At 45.9% G+C, this 20,909-nt stretch overlaps 1 long non-coding RNA gene across 1 annotated transcript; it reads right to left on the bottom strand.

Annotated features, from left to right (window-relative positions):
- Positions 1-357: 357 nt before the first annotated feature.
- Positions 358-2,548, bottom strand: LOC144582839 (uncharacterized). Its single transcript, XR_013536289.1, has 2 exons — positions 2,385-2,548; positions 358-2,255 (listed from the first exon to the last, which is right to left on the bottom strand). It is a non-coding gene; the product is annotated as an uncharacterized LOC144582839 (long non-coding RNA).
- Positions 2,549-20,909: the final 18,361 nt, after the last annotated feature.

The following is a 20,909-nucleotide window of genomic DNA, read 5'->3' as shown; positions in this document are numbered from 1 at the left end:
TAAGTGGGAGAGTGTACGCGATGATCCCTCAGTCTGCAAAGGGGCCTCCTCCTACCCCACATAGCTCTACCTTTGCTCCCAGCGTCTCCTCCCCCAGGTGCCGAGTTGGGAAGTTCTTCCTGGGTCTAGCCTCAGTTCCTTCCACAGCCATTACTCTCTGTTCTGCTATCCGGGGGCCAGAGGGCAGGCAGTGTTAGGGATCTTCATGTCCTGGGGTTTGTGCCTTCTGGTCTGATGTGGAAGCCCAGAGGCCAGTCTGCCTCTGTGTAGGGCTGTAGGACCCCACAGGGTCGTGGGGTGTCCCTTATGCTGTGCTGAGGTATAGGATCCGAGAAGTAAAGAGACAAGACACTGAAGAACTGGTGAAGAGCATCTGGACTCGGGAAGCCATGCAACCTATGAGCGGAGATCAGTGAGAGCCCCAAATGCCCAGAAGCATCTGTATTTATTAGGTACAAGCAGGGGGCAGGATCATGAGTGAGATCATCATCTATAGGCTTAGTAGTAGGGCATACATAATCACGTGAGTCACAAGTGAGGGGGCCACCCCATTATGTCACCTGGGCAGAGAAGTGGGCCGTGCACAGTAGGGGGACATGCCATGCACAGTAGTAGAGGGTTGTATACAGAAGAGGGGTCCACTCCCATTAGGTCACCGAGGCAAGGAGGTGGGCTGTGTGCAACAGGTGTCGTGCGCAACGATTCTTACCTGGGGGCTGGAGACTTCAAAGGATTTCTAATAGAAGGACACTGTAAGCCAGTGCAGTGGGAGCTGACATACTTGTGCTCTTCTCTCTCTCTCTCTTTTTTTTTTTTTAAAGTTGGGGTTTCACCATCATGGCGAGGCTGGTCTTGAACTCCTCACCTCAGGGGATCCACCCACCCCAACCTCCCAAAGTGCTAGGATTACAGGCATGAGCCACCACGCCTGGCTCTTCTCTTAAGATATTTATGGGAGGATGATTTGAGCTAGCACAGAAGGGAGAAAAGACTGACAGGGTGTACAGCTGCGGTGACTGGTCACACCAGAGGGTTCTTCTCCCTCGGTTATTTCCAGGATCTCAGGCCTGAGGCCTACTTTCCACAGGAACTGTATGCAAGGTACTACAACTCCTTTATCAGGAGGAGAGGCTCTTGCTCCCAGCCTGCCATGCAGTGTATGCCCTTTCAGGCAGGGATGCCACTGCCTGGGTCTTTGGTTCTTGTCCTGGTCTGGCCGTTTTCCCATGTACTGCTTCTGTTCTGTGACTGCTCTAGGCATTCCTCCTACTACAAACTATTATATGGTTATATGGAAGGATTATATAAATCAGCACTAAATGTGTCAGCACAGCTCTGACTACAATGCCTATATGATTATATAGAAAGATTATATGGGGCTAATTATGATTATATATATAAGCTAGGTATAGTAAGCAGTGAGTTATGCTTCAAGCACTAACTGTGCCTGGGGTCTGCACACTTCTCCTTCCTCAGTGCACCTGGGGGGGTGTTACCCACACCTCTGCTGTTCATTCTCTGCCCACATCCATGGAGCAGTGGGCTGAGATGCCAAGGGATGACCTCCTGCCGCACCCCACCACCCACCAGTGACAAGGAGTTGGGAAGCTTAAAGGGCCCCCAAACAGCCGACGCACCAACCCCTGCACCGAAGCACAGGCATTTTATACGAGGGGGCCTCTGCTCCTCACAATTCCTTCCATCTAGGTCAGCGGCTTGCGAACGCCTTTTGGGACTTTTTGTACACTTGGGACTTTTTGTCAGAAGGATATCATGCAGAAGTGGAGAGAAACAAAACCAAGAACAGCCAAGCTGCCGTGCGGCCACTGCGGGGACGGGGTGGGGGCTGGTTCCACTCCTCCAGCCTCCCGGAAGCTCCTCCCCCTCCTCTCCATCTACATCCCACAGGGGCTTCTCACAGGGCCCTGGGGATCCCCAGTGCTTAGCAGGGCACAGTCAGAAAAAGATCTGCAAAACTGAGTTCCTTAACTCCTGGAAGCTGCCAATCAAAGGGAATGGGGGTCAGCGGAGATAGGAATATAACCGGCAGTCCCACAGGGCCAGCTGGATGACAGGGAAAGAGGAGGCAGAGCGACGCTCAAGAGCAGTCTGCAGACCTGACGCGCTCTGCGGGCTGGGGCCATTCGGTCTGGGGGCGACGTTGATTGGTCCTCAAGAATCTCCGGGGGCGGGACTGAATTACAGCACATGCTGGGGCGGAGGCAGGAGACTCCAGGCCTCAAGGGAAGACCATGCTTAGAGAAAAAGAATTTGATGACAAATTTGAGAAAAGCACCTTTCATAGTGGTTAAAATACACAAATAAGAAACAACCGGCATCCCTGAAGGCATGCCCTCCACCCCCCCATGAGTCTCTTGACTCACCTGAAAGGCTCATAGCCTTAGGGTCTTGAGCAGCGGTTCTTCCCTGGGGGGATTTTGCTCTCCTTCCCCATATTTGGCAATGTCTGGGAACGTATTTGGTTGTTAGGACTCAGGAGTTGCAAATGGTGTCTAATGGGTGTGCGGCTAAGTATCTTACAATGCTCCAGAAAACCCCCTTCAACAAAGAATTACCCAGCTCTAAATACCTATAGCACTGAGGGTGAGAAAGCCTGCCCTAGACTCTAGACAATACCGGAGTCTTTACTGTAACGATTTATTTCCCCAGGTAGAGGGTGTGTTCCTAGAAGTTAGAAATAATGACTTTCCTGCTTGTCTACTGCATCTGCCTCAGCACCTTACACTCAGCAGATGCTTTACAAGTATTCCTTAGACAAATGCGAGAACAAAGGACCTACCTTGACATGGTCAGCAGCACTCCTCTTCCTATCCAGAGCTGGGTTTGCCTTGGCAGAGGCACACGATACATGTCAAGTTTAGTTAATAGGTCTTGCAAGGGATCCTGACCCCAGGCAACCCTGGGAGAAAGCAGGGGAGGGCTCCCACAAAAGTGCCTGAGCTATTGACTTCAAAATAACAGATGCTCATTTCTGATGCAATTTACATCTCATATGCATACTGCTCTGAATATGATTTGCAAGCTGCTCCTTTAAAGTCAAAAGACACATGGCTGGGCATAGTGGCCCATGCCTGTAATCCCAGCATTTTGGGAAGCTGAGGCAGGCGGATCACCTGAGGCCAGGAGTTTGAGCCCAGCCTGGGCAGCATGGCAAAACACCATCTCTACTAAAAACATAAAAATTAGCCCGATGTGTTGGCGATGCCTGTAATCCCAGATACTTGGGAGGCTGAGGCAGGAGAATCACTTAAACCCAGGAGGTGGAGGTTGCAGTGAGCCGAGATCGTACTGTGGTGGCACTCACCTGTAGTCCCAGCTACTCCAGAGGCTGAAGCACAAGAATTGGTAGAACCCAGGAGGCGGAGGTTGCAATGAACCAAGATTGCACCACTGCACTCCAACCTGGGTGAGAGCAAGACTTTGTCACACACACACACACACAAGACAGGATCTCCTGGCCTTGTCTTGCTCTTTCTCTATCGGGACTTCAGTCTGCCCTACCCCTCTTTCTTTGTTCAGTCTCTGGTAAACACCCACCTGTTGGGCCCACATTCACTTAGGTGCCCCAGAGCCTGGCACAACTTAGGAAATCTGTGGATGTTGAGACGCAGAAAAGCAGGCAGGCCCCTTGAACTCCAGCTGCCCTCTGTGGTCACCATCACAGCTTTTAGTGCCTCACATGCCTAGTTTCAACTCAGCTTCTGCCATTCCACAAACGGTATGATCTTGAGCAAGTGAGTTAATCTCTCTGTCCCTCAGTCCCCTCATCTGTGAAAGAGGGACAATAAAATTTACTTCATGGAGTTCCTGTGATGATCAATAAGAAAATCTATTAAAATGGCAGGCATTTGGTAATTTAGTAGGCACTCAAGGAGTGGTAACTGATTTTAATTTTTTTGAGACAGATTCTTACTCTGTCACCCAGGCTGGAGTGCAATGGCACAATCTTGGCTCACCGCAACCTCTGTATCTTGGGCTCAAGCAATTCTTCTGCCTCAGCCTCCTGAGTGGCTGGGATTACAGGCATGTGCCACCACACCTGGCTAATTTTTTTTTTTTGAGACGGAGTTTCGCTCTTGTTACCCAGGCTGGAGTGCAATGGCCCGATCTTGGCTCACCGCAACCTCCGCCTCCTGGGTTCAGGCAATTCTCCTGCCTCAGCCTCTTGAGTAGCTGGGATTACAGGCATACGCCACCATGCCCAGCTAATTTTTTGTATTTTTAGCAGAGACGGGGTTTCACCATGTTGACCAGGATGGTCTCGATCTCTTGACCTCGTGATCCACCCGCCTCAGCCTCCCAAAGTGCTGGGATTACAGGTGTGAGCCACCGCACCCGGCCAATTTTTGTATTTTTAGTAGAGACAGGGTTTCACCATGTCGACCAGGCTGGTTTTGAACTCCTGACCTCAGGTGATCCACCCGCCTCAACCTCCCAAAATGCTGGGATTCCAGGCATGAGCCACCGCACCTGGCCCTGGAGTGCTGTTTATGAAGTCTGGTTTCTCTGAAGTCACTATTACCAGGAAAGAATTGCTTCTCTGAACTTCTTGCTCTACTGGCATGTCCTTAATGAATCATTCTTTCCTTCTTGAAACCCTCTCTTCTCTTGGCTTATCTGCCAGCATCTCCTGGAATCCTCCCGACTTGATGGCTACTCTTTCTTAGTCTCCTTTGCTGGTTCCTTCTCCTCTGTCCTACCTCTAAATATTGGAGGCCCCAGGGCTTGGATCCAGGATCTCTCATCTTTTCTCTTCAAGTGTCTGTGACTTTAAACACTGGGGATTCCTGATCATTTCTGCAGCTTGGAGACTCGTAACTAACAGCTACTTGATATCGCCACTTGGATGTCTAAAAGGCACCTCAAGCCGGGCTTAGGGGCTCACTCACACCTGGAATCCCAGCACTTTGGGAGGCTGGGAGTTCAAGGCCAACCTGGGAAACATAGAGGGACCTCCCATCTCAAAACAAACATTTTTTAAGGGCACTTCAAAATCAGCATGGCCCAACAAACTGCACTGTGATTACTTTTCTGACCCTTTCCCTCTCCCAGACTTCCCTGCTGCAGAAATTGGTCCTGTCATCTACCCAGTTGATCAAGCACAGAAACACAGGATGGATCGCCCTCAGCCCTCTATTAGTTATTTATGTGGGGTAATGTATTGCCCCCAAAACTGAGTGGCTTAAAATAATAAACATTTATGGCCAGGTGCCAAGGCTCATGCCTGGAATCCCAACACTTTGGGAGGACAAGGTAGGAGGATTGCTTGAGGCCAGGAATTAGAGACCAGCCTGGACAAAATAGTGAGATTCATCTCTACAAAAAATTAAACATTTTTGATTTTAAGTAGTCCTAGCTACTTGAGAGGCTGAGGCCAGAGAATGGCTTGAACCTGGGGGGTGGAGGTTGCAATGAGCCAAGATTGTACCACTGCCCTCCAGCCTGGGCAAAAGTGAGACTCTGTCTCAAAACAAAAACAAACTAACAAAAACAAACAAAAAACCCCACAAAATAATAAACATTTATTATTTCACATGAAGAACTGTTGCACTGGGTCAGGATTCAGGGTGACTTAGCTGGGCTGGGGTCCCTCATGAAGTTTATCAAGCTGTCCACTGTGGTGCAGTCATTTAATGGCCTGCCTGGTCTGGAGGATCTATTTCCAAGGGGGTTTTTCCGCCTGCTAAGTCAGTGCTGACCATTGACAGGAAGCAACCATTCCTTGCCACGTGGAGTCTCCACAGAGCTGCTTGAGGACTTCCACAGCATGGCAGCTGGCCCCCCAGAACAAGTGACCTCAGAGAAACAGAGCAATGCGGGCTTCAGTGCCTTTTCTGAACTTGTCTCCAAAGTCACACAGTATTACTTCTACTGTATTATTTTATTATATACATAAAATAAGTATAGGTGTGCACCACCACTCCTGGCTAGTTTTTCTTTGTTTGTGTTTTTAGCAGAGATAGGGTCTTACCATGTTGCCCAGGCTGGTCTCGAACTCCTGAGCTCAAGTGATCAGCCTGCCTTGGCCTCTCAAAGTGCTGAGATTACAGGCACGAGCCATCATGACTTGCTATTTTTTAATTTTAACTTTATTGTTATTATTATTTTATATAGAGACAGGGTCTCACTATGTTACCCAGGCTGGTCTCGAACTCCTGAGCTGAAGTGATCCTCCTGCCTTGGTTTCCCAAAGTGCTGGGATACAGGCATGAGCTGCTGTATCTGGCCTACCCTATTCTATTCTATTCTATTTTTTCTACTCTACTCTATTCATTAGAAATGATTCACTAAATCCAGCTCACATTTAAGAAGAGGAGAACTAAGTATCCTTCCTTCCTTCCTTCCTTCCTTCCTTCCTTCCTTCCTTCCTTCCTTCCTTCCTTCCTTCCTTCTTCCCTCCCTCCCTCCCTTCTTCCTTCCTTCCTCATAGTCTAACTTTGTCACCCTGCCCAGGCTGTGCAGTAGAGTGAACACAGCTCACTGCAGCCTCAAACTCTTGGGCGTCAGTAACTCTCCTGCCTCCGCCTTCCAAGTAGTTGGGACCACAGGCATGAGCTCAAGTGATATGCCTGCCTCAGCCTCCCAAATTGCTGGGATTACAGGTGTGAGCCACCATGGCAGGCCTTTAGTTTCCATTTATTGAGGGGAGACATATCAAATAATTCGCAGCTACATTATAACCCTTCTCCCCATTTGATCCACTGGCAAGTTCTATAGGCACTGTTTTCTAACTATATCTTAAATGAATCACTTTCTTCCATGTCCACTGCTACTATCCAAGTGATCCTTCTGCCTCAGCCTCCCCGGTAGCTGGGACTATAGGCACATGCCACCACTACACCCAGCTAATGTTTTTAATTATTATTTGTTTTTGTAGTGACAGGATCTCGATGTGTTGTCCAGGCTGGTCTTGAACTCCTGGCCCCAGGTGATCCTTCCACCTTGGCCTCCCAAATTGCTTAGATTACAGGAGTGAACTACAGTACCCAGTTGGAAACTGACAATTAAAAAAAAAATTTTACATCCAGCCTGGGCTGGATGTAAATACAATACCAGAAAATACAAAAATGAGTTGGGTGTGGTGGCACATGTGCCTCTAGTCCCAGATACTTGGGAGGCTGAGGTGGGCAGATTGCTTAAGCCCAGGAGGTCAGGAAGTCAAGATTGCAGTGAGCCGAGATTGCACCATTATACTCCAGCCTGGGCAACAGAGCAAGACCCTGTCTCAACAACAACAAAAAACATGCGCAGAATTGTAGGACATGAATCTTCAGAATGAATGAGCTGTGCTTCTGCTTGTGTCTAAGATGGAGTAACAGAGAATCGATTTGCCCTCCCAGCAAAAACAACTAAAAAAACAGACAAAATATTCAGAACGATGGGGTTCAGATATTGGACATCAGGCAGCACAGCCAGTGATCCCAGAAAGAAGAGAAACAAAGCCGCTGCAATTGTCCAAGTCTATCACCTGGAGTGTTTCTACTCACAGTACAGGGCGGAGTAACACAGGCAGAGTCTCATGGGCTACCTGAGTTAAGGAGGTGAAGCTGGGAGACAAGAGAGGCCCAGGAGTTCACAGGGTAAGGTATTAGAAAAGAGTTCTGCATAGGCCGGGCGCAGTGGCTCATGCCTGTAATCCCAGCACTTTGGGAGGCCGAGGTGGGTGAATTGCCTGAGGTCAGGAGTTCAAGACCAACCTGGCCAACATGGTGAAACCCTTTCTCTATTAAAAATACAAAAAATTAGCTGGACATGGTGGCAGGTTCCTGTAATCCCAGCTACTTGGGAGGCTGAGGCAGGAGAATCGCTTGAACCTGGGAGGTGGAGGTGGCAGTGAGGTGATATTGCGCCATTGCACTCCAGCCTGGGCAACAAGAGGGAAAGTCTGTTTAAAAAAAAAAAAAGAGTGCCGCACAGAGAAAGAGACTTCTGAAAATTTGCAGGGGATTCCCACTTGAGTGTTCAGCCAAATACTAATCAGTGCATGTGTGTGAGGAGACCGTCTGAGGCCAGTCAAGCCCACCCAGCGGAGGAGAGTGAATGATTCCCAGACTCACACAAGGCCAGGAATTGGTTATGGTCTTAGAGAGACAAGAGATTATATTTAACAGGGCATCTGATAGTACTCAGAGGGGTTCTGACTCAGCAATGGGGCCAAATTAGCCCTGTCTATTCTGGTCCCACCTAACAAAGCTTAAAAATAAGCCTCAAAGGGACCAAAGTATTGCAAAATAACATCACTTCATCCCAGAAAAAAGCTCAAGAATAGTTATTAGAAAATAAATCTAGTCCAGGCATGGTGGCTCATACCTGTAATCCCAGCACTTTTGTGGGGCTGAGGCAGGTGGATCACTTGAGCTGAGGAGTTCAAGACTAGCCTAGTCAATATGGCAAAACCCTGTCTCTCCTAAAAATAGAATAATTAATCTCGACACTGCACTCCAGCCTGGATAATAGAGTGAGACTTGGTCTCAAAAAAAAAAAAAAAAAAAAAAGAATTAGTCAAGTGTGGTGGCACATGCCTGTAATCCCAACTACTCAAGAGGCTGAGGCAGGAGGATCACTTGAACCCAGGAGGCAGAGGTAGCAGTGAGGTAAAATCAAGCCACTGTACTCCAGCCTGGGGGACAGAGTGAAACTGTGTCTCAAAAAAAATAAATAAATGAAAATAAAGAGCCACGTGCGGTGGCTCACGCCTGTAATCCCAGCACTTTGGGAGGCTGAAGTGGGAGGATCACCTGAGGTCAGGAGTATAAAACCAGCTTGGCCAACATGATGAAACCCCATCTCTACTAAAAATACAAAAATTAGCTGGGCATGGTGGTGGGCACCTATAATCTCAGCTACTCGGGAGGCTGAGGCACGAGAATCGCTTGAACCTGGGAGGCAGAGTTTGCAGTGAGCCAAGATCATGCCTCAGCACATCCATCCTGGGTGACAGACGGAGACTCCTCGAAAAACAAAACCAAACAAAAAAAACAGCAAGATGGTAGATTTTTAATAAACAGTTTAATGATACTTAATAAATTTATACAGTTGTGCAACCTAGGTGGTAGATTTAAACTCAATCAGATTAATAATTACAATAGATGTACACAATCTAGACAACCTAATTAAAAGGCAGATGAAAAGCAACACCCATCTATATGCTAACTACTAGAAGCCCACTTTAAAGAAACAAGGCTGGGCACGGTGGCTCGTGCCTGAAATCCCATTAGTTTGGGAAGCTGAGGAGGGCAGATTCCTTGAGTCCAGGAGTTCTAGACTAGCCTGGGCAACATGGTGAAAACCTATCTCTATTAAAAATACAAAAACTCAGCTGGGAAAGGTAGCATGTTCTGATAGTAACAGCTACTAGGGAAGCTGAATCTTGGAATTTGAGGTTGCAGTGAATCAAGATCGTTCCACGGAACTGTAGCTTCAGTGATGGGAGTGAGACCCTATCTCAAAAAAAAAAAAAAGGCACAAATAGGCGGAAGGTACAAGAATATGCTAACACTAATCAAAAGAATGCTGGAGGCTATGTTAATATAGGATAGGCCATGTTAACATCAGCCAAAACAGATTTCAGAGCAAAGATTACTACAAAGGATGGAGAAGGGCAATTCATAATAAAGTCATTTCAGGCCAGTGTGGTGGCTCACACCTGTAATCCCAGCACTTTGGAAGGCCTAGGCGGGTGGACCACCTGAGGTTGGGAGATCGAGACCAGCCTGACCAACGTGGAGAAACCCCATCTCTACTAAAAATACAAAATTAGCCAGGTGTGGTGGCACATGCCTGTAATCCCGGATACTCAGGAGGCTGAGGCAAGAGAATCGCTTGAACCTGGGAGGTGGAGGTTTCGGTGAGCCAAGATTATGCCATTGTACTCCATCCAGCCTGGGCAACAACAGTGAAACTCCATCTCAAAAAAATTAAAAAAAGAGTCACTTCAACAAGTGCATATAATTCTAAACATTTATTCACCCTAATAATGAAACTTTAAAATACATAAAGCAAAAACTGATAGAACTGCAAGGAGGTATAGACACGTTTACAAGTATAGCTGGAGAATTTAACACTTTTCTCTTAATAATGGATAAAATAAGTAGATACAAATCAGTAAGAATATAGAAGCATAAACAATTATTTAAATGATACTATTCCTGAGACTTAACAGAATTGTGTTAGAAAAAATAAAAAAACCCAATACTGTTAACTAATTTGACCTATATACATAATACATATTTATATTATATATTTTTTCTATTACACAGTTGTGTTATCTGTGAATAATGATTATTTCTTTTTTAATCCTATGTCATATAATTTTCTTGCTTTATTACATTGACTAGAACTTCTAGTGTGATGTTAAATACTAGTGATAGAAACATCTTTATGGCCGGGCGTAGTGGCTCATGCCTGTAATCCAAGCACTTTGGAGGCCAAGGTGGGTGGATCACCTGAGGTCGGGAGTTCAAGACTAGCCTGACCAACATGGCGAAACCCCATCTTTAAAAATAAAATAAAAATAAAAAAAGAAATACCTTTATTTGTTTTCCTTTTCTTTTTTTTCTTTTCTTTTTGAGACAGCATCTCACTCTCACCAGGCTGGAGTGCAATGGCAGGATCTCAGCTCACTGTGGCCTCCATCTCCTGGGCTCAAGTGATCCTCCCACCTCGGCCTCCCAAGTAACTAGGATTGTAGGGGCAAGCTACTACCTCTGGCTAATGTTTGTATTTTTTGTAGAGACAGGGTTTTATCATTTTGCCCAGGCTGGTCTTGAACTTCTGGGCTCAAGGAATCCATATGCATCGGCCCCCCATAGTGTTGGGATTACAGGGGCGAGCCACCTCACCTGGCCATTTCTTTTCTGTGTAATATCCTTATTATGATTTCAATATCAAGGTTATAGCAGCCTTGTAAAATGAGTTGGGAGGTGCTTCTTCTCTTTCTATTCTTGAGTTTACTGTGTAAGTCTATCTCTTTCTTTTCTTTTTTTTTTTTTTTTGAGACGGAGTTTTGCTTTGTTACTCAGGCTGGAGTGCAATGGCGTGATCTTGGCTCACCGCAACCTCCGCCTCCTGGGTTCAGGCAATTCTCCCGCCTCAGCCTCCTGAGTAGCTGGGATTACAGGCACGTGCCACCATGCCCAGCTAAGTTTTTGTATTTTTAGTAGAGACGGGGTTTCACCATGTTGACCAGGATGGTCCCGATCTCTTGACCTCGTGATCCACCCGCCTCGGCCTCCCAAAGTGCTGGGATTACAGGCGTGAGACACTGCGTGCGGCCCTGTCTATCTCTTTCTTAAGTATTAGGAGGAAATTACAGGTGAAGCCATCTGGGCCTGGAGTTTTCTTCATGACTAGGCTTTTTTTTTTTTTTTCCCAGACAGAATCTTGCTCTGTCACCAGGCTGGAGTGCAATGGCACAATCTCAGCTCACTGCAACCTCTGCCTCCCAGGTTCAAGCGATTCTCCTGCCTCAGCCTCCCAAGTAGCTGGGATTACAGGCACCCGCCACCATCCCTGGCTAATTTTTATATTTCTAGTAGAGACAGGCTTTCGCCTTGTTGGTCAGGCTGGTCTTGAACTCCTGACCTCAGGTGATCCACCTCCCTTGGCCTCCCAAAGTGCTGCGATTACAGGCTTGAACCACTGCACTCGGCCTATTATTATTATTATTATTTTTGAGACAAGGTCTTACTGGGCTGCCCAGGTTGGAGTACAGCAGTGACGGCAGCTCACTGCAACCTCCCAGGCTCAAGTGATCCTCCTACCTCAGCAGCCTCAATAGCTGAGACTAGCTAATTTACGTAGTTTTTTGGGTAGAGACAGGTTGCAGTTTGTCATGTTGCCCAGACTGCTCCCGAACTCCTGGGCTCAAGTGGTCATCCCACCTCAGCTTCCTGAGTACCTGGACCATAGGCATGTGTCACCACGTCCAGCTAATTTTTTTTTATTTTTGTAGTGGTGGCTTCTCATTATGTTGTCCAGGTTGGTCTCCAATTCCTGGGCTCAAGCAATCCTCCCGCCTTGGCCTCCCAAAGTGCTGGGATTGTAGGCATGAGCCATCGCGCCCGGCCCATTTTCAATGGTTAATGGAATTCCATTGTGTGACTATAACACTATTTATTTATCCATTGTACTATTGATGGACATCAGGTTTGTTCCAGTTTTTTGGCTATAAATGATTTTTACTGGAACTATGCCTTTATGATTCTCATGGACTTACCTGAGAGGAGAGTTGCTAGATCACAAGGTATGTTTATCTTTCATAGAAGCTGTCAAAGAGTTTTCCAGAAGAATGATGCCAATTTATACTCCCATCATAAATTTTCAGTTTTTCAAATTTCGGCCACACTTCTCGATGTGCAGGATAGGTATCTCGTCGTGGCTGTAATCTGCATTTTCCTGATGCCTGGTGGTTTGAGTACTCACATATTTGTGGGGTATTTGGAAAACTCTTCTGTGAAGTGTATTCAACTCTTTTGCCTATTTTTTAAATTAGATTTTTCACTTTTTAAAATTAATTAACGAGTTGTTTATGTATTCTATGATTTGATTTTTCATCTTTATGGTATTTTTTGATGAACAGAGGTTTTTTATTTTAATGAAGTCAAGCATATCAGTCTTTCACTTTATGGTTAATGCTTGTTGTGTCCTGATCAACAAATCTTTGCCTACCCCAAGGCCATGAAAATATCCTTCCATAATTTTTCTAGAAGCTTTATTGTTTTTATCTCTCACACTGAAGTCTATTTTTTTTTTTTGAGACGGAGTTTCGCTCTTGTTACCCAGGCTGGAGTGCAATGGTGCAACCTCGGCTCACTGCAACCTCCGCCTCCTAGGATCAGGCAATTCTCCTGCCTCAGCCTCCCGAGTAGCTGGGATTACAGGCACGTGCCACCATGTCCAGCTAATTTTTTTTCGTATTTTTAGTAGAGACCGGGTTTCACCATGTTGACCAGATGGTCTCGATCTCTTGACCTCGTGATCCACCTGCCTCGGCCTCCCAAAGTGCTGGGATTAGAGGCGTGAGCCACCACACCCGGCCATAATAATTTTTAAAACTTAAAAAAAAAGTTTAAAAAAATGTATTAATGAATTTGGTTCACTACATATTTTTTTTGTTATTGTTTTCTTTTTGTTTTTTTGAGACAGAGTCTTGCTCTGTCACCCAGGCTGGAGTATAGTCGCGTTCTTTTGGCTCACTGCAACCTCCATCTCCTGGGTTCAAGCAATTCTCCTGCCTTGGCCTCCCTAGTAGCTGGGATGACAGGTGTCCGCCACCATGCCCAGCTGATTTTTGTATTTTAATAGAGATGGGGATTCACCATGTTGGCCAGGGCTGGTCTCAAACTCCTGGCCTCAAGCAATCCACCCACCTCAGCCTCCTAAAGTGCTGAGATCACAGGCGTGAGCCACTGCGCCTGGCCTAATTTGCTATATTTTGTGTAGGATTGTGTATATGTATTTATGAGAGATCCTGGCCTGTGACTTTCCTTTCTTGTACTAACCTTGTCAGCTTTTGGTATTACAGTTATGCAAGTCTCATAAGATGAATTGGGAAGTGTTCCTTTTTTCTCTATTCTCTGAGTTTGTATAAGATGGTATTATTTTTTCCTTAAATGTTTGAATTGCCTCAGTGAACCTACTTGGGCTTGAGGTTTTCTCTGTGAGAAGATTTTAAATTAATTCAACTTCTTTTTTTTTTCTGAGGCGGAATTTCGCTCTTGTTTCCCAGGCTGGAGTGCAATGGCTCGATCTCGGCTCACCGCAACCTCCGCCTCCTGGGTTCAGGCAATTCTCCTGCCTCAGCTTCCTGAGTAGCTGGGACTACAGGCATGCGCCACCATGCCCAGCTAAGTTTTTGTATCTTTAGTAGAGACGGGGTTTCACCATGTTGACCAGGATGGTCTTGATCTGTTGACCTTGTGATCCACCTGCCTGGGCCTCCCAAAGTGCTGGGATTACAGCGTGAGCCACCGCGCCTGGCCCTAATTCAACTTCTTTAACAGATATAGGCATACTGTGATCTCAAAAATCAGAAAATTCTTGTAAAATTTTTAGATATTCCTATGATGCTTTGTGTTTTCTCTTAAGGAATTTGCCCATATTATCTCAATTTTCAAATGTCAATGTACAGTGTTTATAATACCCTGTTATTATCTTTTTAACATCTGTAGGGTCTATAGTAATGTTTCCTTTTTTATTTCTTATTCATTTCTTTCTTTTTTCTTCTTTCTCTCTTTCTTTCTTTCTTTCTTTACGGAGTCTCATTCTGTTGCCCAGACTGGAGTGCAATGGCACGATCTCAGTTCACTGCAACATCCACCTTCTGGATTCAAGCAATTCTTGTGCCTCAGCCTCCCTAGTAGCTGAGATTATAGACACCCACCACCACACCTAGCTAATTTTTTCTATTTATAATAGAGACGGGTTTCACCATGTTGGCCAGGCTGGTCTCAAACTCATGACCTCAGGTGATCTATGCCTCAGCTTCCCAAAGTCCTGGGATTACAGGCATGAGACAGTGCCCGGCCTTTTATTTCTAATATTTATTATTTGTAATCTCTTTCCCTCCTTCTCTTTTTTCCTTGATATTTCCTGCTATTAATTAATTGTAGAAGTCTTTAGTAATTTTTTTAAAATTAAAGATGGGATTTCACCATCTTGGCCAGGCTGGTCTTGAACTCTTGACCTCATGATCCACCCACCTCAGCCTCCCAAAGTGCCGGGATTACAGGTGTGAGACACCGCACCTGGCTGGTCTTTAGTAATTTTAGAGATCTTTCCAAAGAACCAGTATTTGTCTTTGCTGACTTTCTCCATTCTGTATTTGTTTCCTATTTTACTTATTTCTTCTCTTATCTTTAACATTGTGTTCCTTCTACTTTTGGGGAAAGGGGAGTGTTAAATGCTCTTCTTTTTAAAGTTTATTTTAATGGATGCTTAAATCATTAATTTTTGTTCTATGAATTTAAGTCTATACATTTCTCCTTAAGCATATTTTATACAATGTATAAAATTATCATTCAGTGTAAAACACTTTATAACTTCCATTGTTATTTCTTCTTTGACCCCTGCGGCCTATTTAGAGGCCTAGTAATTAATTTCTGAACTTTTTGGGAGAATTGTCTAGTTATCTTTCAGTTATTGACTTCTAGCTCAACTTCACAGAGTCCAGAGAACATGCTACGCATGATTTCAGTAACTGGAAATTCATTAACACTTGCTTTATGGCCCAGCATATGGTCAATTTTGTTCAGTGTCAAAATTGGTACTTGAGAAGCATGTGCCTTCTGTAGTTGTTGGTTTCCTCCAGGTTTTTAAAATAATATCCTATAAATGTCAGTTAGGGAAATTTGTTTAATTATATTATTCAAATCCTCTACTGGCTTAAAAAAAAATCTACCTAACAGCTCCTGGGAGAGGTGTGTCAAAAATCTCTAACTATGAGGCCGGGCGCGGTGGCTCACGCCTATAATCCCAGCACTTTGGGAGGCCCAGGTGGGTGGATCATGAGGTCAAGAGATTGAGACCATCCTGGTCAACATGGTGAAACCCTGTCTCTAGTAAAAATACAAAAAATTAGCTGGGCATGCCTATAATCCCAGCTACTCGGGAGGCTGAGGCAGGAGAATTGCTTGATCCCAGGAGGCAGAGGTTGCGGTGAGCCGAGGTTGTGCCATTGCACTCCAGCCTGGGTAACAAGAGTGAAACTCCGTCTCAAAAAAAAAAAAAAAATCTCCAACTATGATTGGGAACTTTGAGGATTTGCCTATTTCTTCTTTAATTTTTTTTTTTTTTTAGTTCGGTTCTCACTCTGTCACCCAGGCTGGATAGCAGTGGCATGATCATGGCTCACTGAAGCTTTGAATTCCTGGGCTGCAGGAATCCTCCCACCTCAGCCTCTTGAGTAGCTGGGATTACAGATGCACACCACCATGCCCACCTATTTTTATTCTTGTAATTTTTTACTTTTTATTTATTTATTTTTTTTGAGACGGAGTTTTGCTCTTATTGCTCAGGTGAGAGTGGAGTACAGTGGTGCGATCTCAGTTCACTGCAACCTCTGCCTCCTGGGTTCAAGTGTTTCGGTCCCGCCTCAGCCTCCTGAGAGCAGTTGGCCAGGTGAGTGAAACTGGCATCTTGAATTAGATTCATGGCGATGAAGATAAGGAGATGTGAACAAATTAGGTATTTGAGAAGTAGGAAAAATAGAACTTAGTGTTTATGACCAGGCACGGTGGCTCACACCTGTAATCTCAGCACTTTGGGAAGCCAAGGCAGGCGGATCACTTGAGGTCAGGAGTTCGAGACCAGCCTGGCCAACACGATGAAAATACCCCACTCTACAAATATTCAAAAGTTAGCTGACCATGGTGGTATGTGCCTGTAGTCCCGGCTACTTGGCTGAGGCAGGAGAATCACTTGAACCTGGGAGGTGGAGGTTTCAGTGAGCGTGAGCTGAGATCGTGCCACTGCACTCCAGCCTGGGCAACAGAGCAAGACTCTGCCTCTAAAAAAAAAAAAAAAACCTCAGTGATTGCCTTTAGAGCAGTGGTTTCCAACCTTTTTGGCAATAGGGACTGGTTCTGTGGAAGAACAGTTTTTCCACAGATAGTGGGGTGGGAGATGGCTTTACACTTGATCTTAGCCAAAAGGCCGAGAAGTGATGGGGGCTGGTTTTGGAATGGAACTGTGCCATAGCCAACCCAGAGTTAGAACCTAAGCAACGCCATCTTAAACCCTGTACCTTGCAAGCACCAAGAAAACCGTTTGTGTTTTTTTTTTTTTTTTTTTTTTCAAAAAATAAGTTGTAACTGCTGCCCCGTTTCCTTTGTGATAACTCTTTTGCTGCCCCGTTTTCCTTGCAATGACTGCTGACCTTGGTTTCTGTAAATAAAAACAGCTAGCTGGCTGTAAAGTTGATTGTCCTGCATCCCCTCACCCTCTTGGTCTAAAACCAGGATGTGGTTTTTCAGTTTAAAAATCCTGCTTTCCCTGAGCTCCGGGCCACGGGTTGGAGAGACGTGAGTCCTCTGTGGCCGCCGGCAATAAAGACCCTGCAATTTGGCATACTTTTGCCTTGGTGTTAATTTTTTATACTCGATCTGGTATAACAGAACTGTTCCACCTCGGATCACCTATCAGGCATTACTTAGACTCTCATAAGGAGCGCGCCACCTAGATCCCTCGCATGCGCAGTCACGATAGGCTTTCTGCTCCAATGAGAATCTAACGTCGCTGCTGATCTGACAGGAGGCGGAGCTCAGGCGGTAATGCTCGCCAGCCGCTCACCTCCTGCAGGGTGGCCCGGTTGCTAACGGGCCACACGCAGTCCTGGGTCTTGGGGGCTGAGGGCCCCTGCTTTAGAGTATAGAGTGAAAGAGTAAAGAATCCAGGAAGACTCTCCTCTTTCTAGTTTAAGAGTTTTGGTGGATGGCACCACTATTTATTTTGAAAATCCAGGAGGAGAAACGGAACTAAGGGGATAAGCGAATGCCATCAGTTTTGGACTAGCCTGGTGGAGAAAGGCCTGGTGTGCAGTTCAGTATATAGGACTTGAGTTTATATCTGAGCTGGAGATATTAATTGGGACCTGCTAAAATATGGGTGGTAATTAAGGCCGTGGGAGTGTTAGGGAAACAGGCCTAGGACGAAAAACGGAGGAACATTTCATAGTTGGGTTGAGCCAAGGAGACTGAGAGGAAGTAGTCAGAGAGGTTGCTAGAAAGAAACAGTATCCTGGCCGGGTGCAGTGGCTCATGCCTGTAATCCTAGCACTTTGGGAGGCCGAGGGGGGTGGATCACGAGTTCAAGAGATCGAGACCATCCTGGTCAACAAGGTGAAGCCCCGTCTTTACTAAAGATACAAAAAATTAGCTGGGCACGGTGGCGCGCGCCTGTAGTCCCAGCTACTCGGGAGGCTGAGGCAGGAGAATTGCCTGATCCCAGGAGGCGGAGGTTGCTGTGAGCCGAGATCGCGCCATTGCACTCCAGCCTGGGTAACAAGCGAAACTCCGTCTCAAAAAAAAAAAAGGAAAGAAAAGAAAATACATTATCCTAGAAGCTGGGAAGAGAGTGCTTTTGTAAGGGGAAAAATGGGTGACTGCTGTACGCTGCTGAGAGGTCCTATTAGGTAAGGACTAAAACAGGTATGCCACAGCCTAAGGAAGAGCAGTTTGAGTGGAGTTATCGGGGTGGCACCAGCGTGGAATAGGTTATAAAGTAGGAGACGAAGAAATGAAGACAAATAGGCTGGGCCCTGTGGCTCACACCTGTAATCCCAGCATTTTGGGAGGCTGAGGCAGGTGGATCACCTGAGATCAGGAGTTTGAGAGCATCCTGGCCAACATGGTGAAACCCTGTCTCTACTAAAAATACAAAAACTATATGGGCATGATGGTGGGCTCCTGTAATCCTAGCTACTTCAGAGGCTGAGGCAGGAGAATTGCTTGAACCCGAGAGATGGAGGTTGCAGTGAGCTGAGATAGTGCCATTGCACTCCAGTGTGGGTGACAGAGAGAAACTCCATCTCAAAAAAAAAAGAAAGAAAAGAAATGAAGACAAGTATAGATAATGACACTGGTAAGAATAGCCTAGGTTTTGCCATGACAATAAACTACTCCCAAGTATCAGTGGATTGAAGTAGGAATTGGCAAACTTTTTCTGTAAAGGGCCAGCTAGAAAGTATATTAGGGGTCCCAGGTCACAGCTATTGTCACAGACAACAGAGACTATTACCTCTGTTGCAACTACTTAACTCTACCATTGTAGTACAGCACCAGGCAGAGGCAACATGTAAACAAAAGGGTGCAGGTGTGTTCCCATTAATACTTGTTTACAAAACCAGGGAGCTGGTTGGATTGGCCCCACCTTGGCAGCAGGTTGGATTTGGGCTATAGTTTGCTGACCCTTGGGTTAAAGCAACTCTGGTGGTCACTGAAATGTGCCGCTCAGATTTCCTTCGAGGGAACCTCCCACATGGGGCAGAGTGGACTGATGGCCCCCGCTGCTGCCTCGGGCGTCCTTCACCATGTTTGCATTGAGGCCATGTTTCCTGGGGCTGATCCTGGCCACTGGCTGAACATGGCAGGGAAGCAGGGCTGGCCCATTCCTGTGGGACTTGGACTCCTATAGTGGGCAGTCTTGGCTTTGAGACTCTCCCCACCAGCCTATCTGAAAATTTCTTAGAATTGTAAGGCCGGGCGTGGTGGCTCATGCCTGTAATCCTAGCACTTTGGGAGGCTGAGGCGTGTGGATCACTTGAGGTCAGAAGTTCAAGACCAGCCTGACCAACATGGTGAAACCCTGTCTCCAAAAAAAAAAAAAAATAGAATTGTGGTGCAAAATATAAAAATAAATACAAAACAAAAATATAAATAAATAAATAAAGGGGCCAGGAGCTTTGGGAGGCCGAGGTGGGTGGATTGCTTGAGGCTAGGAGTTTGAGACCAACCTGGCCAACATGGCAAAACCCCATCTCTACTAACAATATAAAAATTGGCCGGACGTGATGGCTCACGCCTGTAATCCCAGCACTTTGGGAGGCTGAGGCAGGTGGATCATCTGAGGTCAGGAGTTCAAGACCAGACTGGACAACATGGCGAAACCCCGTCTCTACTAAAAATAGAAAAATTAACTGGACATGATGGTGGGTGCCTGTAATCACAGCTACATCGGGAGGCTGAGGCAGGAGAATTGTTTGAACCCAGGAGGTAGAGGTTGCAGTGAGCCGAGATCATGCCACTGCACTCCAGCCTGGGTGACAGAGTGAGACTCCATCTCAAAAAAAAAGAGAGAATGATGTATTTTGGAGACTCTGAAGCAGAATGGGTGGGAGTGGGGTGAGGGATAAAAAGCTATCTGTTGGGTACAGTGTACACTACTCAGTTGAGGGGTGCACTCAAATCTCAGATTTCACCCAATATAAATCATCCATGTAATCAAAAACCACTTGTACCCCCGAAACTACCGAATTTTTTTTAAAAAGCATTGACCTGGAGGTAACACATACTTCCATCCAATTTTCATTGACCAAACCAAGTTACATGGCCATTCCTAACTTTAAAGGAAGTAGCATCTAGATTTGTGCCTAGAAGGAAGAGACACAGAATATTGACAAACTGTCCTAATGACAATTGCAATCACTCTCTCTCTCTTTTTTTTTTTTTTTTTTGAGACAGAGTCTTGCTCTGTTGCCCAGGCTGGAGTGATCTTAGCTCACTGCAACCTCCGCCTCCAGGGTTCAAGCGATTCTCCTGCCTCAGCCTCCCAAGTAGCTGGGATTGCAGGTGCCTGCCACCATGCCTGGCTAATTTTTGTATTTTTAGTAGAGACAGGGTTTCACTATCTTGGCCAGGCTGGTCTTGAACTCCTGACCTCGTGATCCACCTGCCTTGGCCTTTCAAGGTGCTGGGGTTACAGGTGTGAGTCACTGCACCTGGCCTCTGCAATCACTCTTTTAAACAGTTTAAGGAAGGAGAATGGGAGATGTTGGAAATTGTCACTCTGAAGAGCAGGAAGGGAGTTAATCACTGAAACACAGCCAGGATTGTCAAGCCATGTTCAGGTTCCATAAAACATAGAGGACCACCATTTTCTTTGGACTCAGTCTTCTCAGCTATGGGCTTTTCTCTAGTGATACTCAGCTGCCTGGATGCAGGCACAATGAAAGCCATGAGTTGGATTCATTAATTGTTAAGATATTATTTTATTTTATTTATTTATTTTTGAGACAGAGTTTCACTCTGTCACCCAGGCTGGAGTGCAGTGGCACGATCTTGGCTCACTGCACCCTCTGCCTCCTGACTTCAAGCGATTCTCCTGCCTCAGCCTCCCAAGTAGCCGAGACTACAGGCATGTGCCACCATACCCGGCTAATGTTTCTGCGTTTT

Source organism: Callithrix jacchus, chromosome 5 (assembly GCF_049354715.1).
Source record: "Callithrix jacchus isolate 240 chromosome 5, calJac240_pri, whole genome shotgun sequence".
Taxonomy (NCBI): Eukaryota; Metazoa; Chordata; class Mammalia; order Primates; family Cebidae; genus Callithrix; species Callithrix jacchus.
The sequence above is the reverse complement of the archived record's forward strand: the minus strand, read 5'-3'. Positions and strand labels throughout refer to the sequence as shown.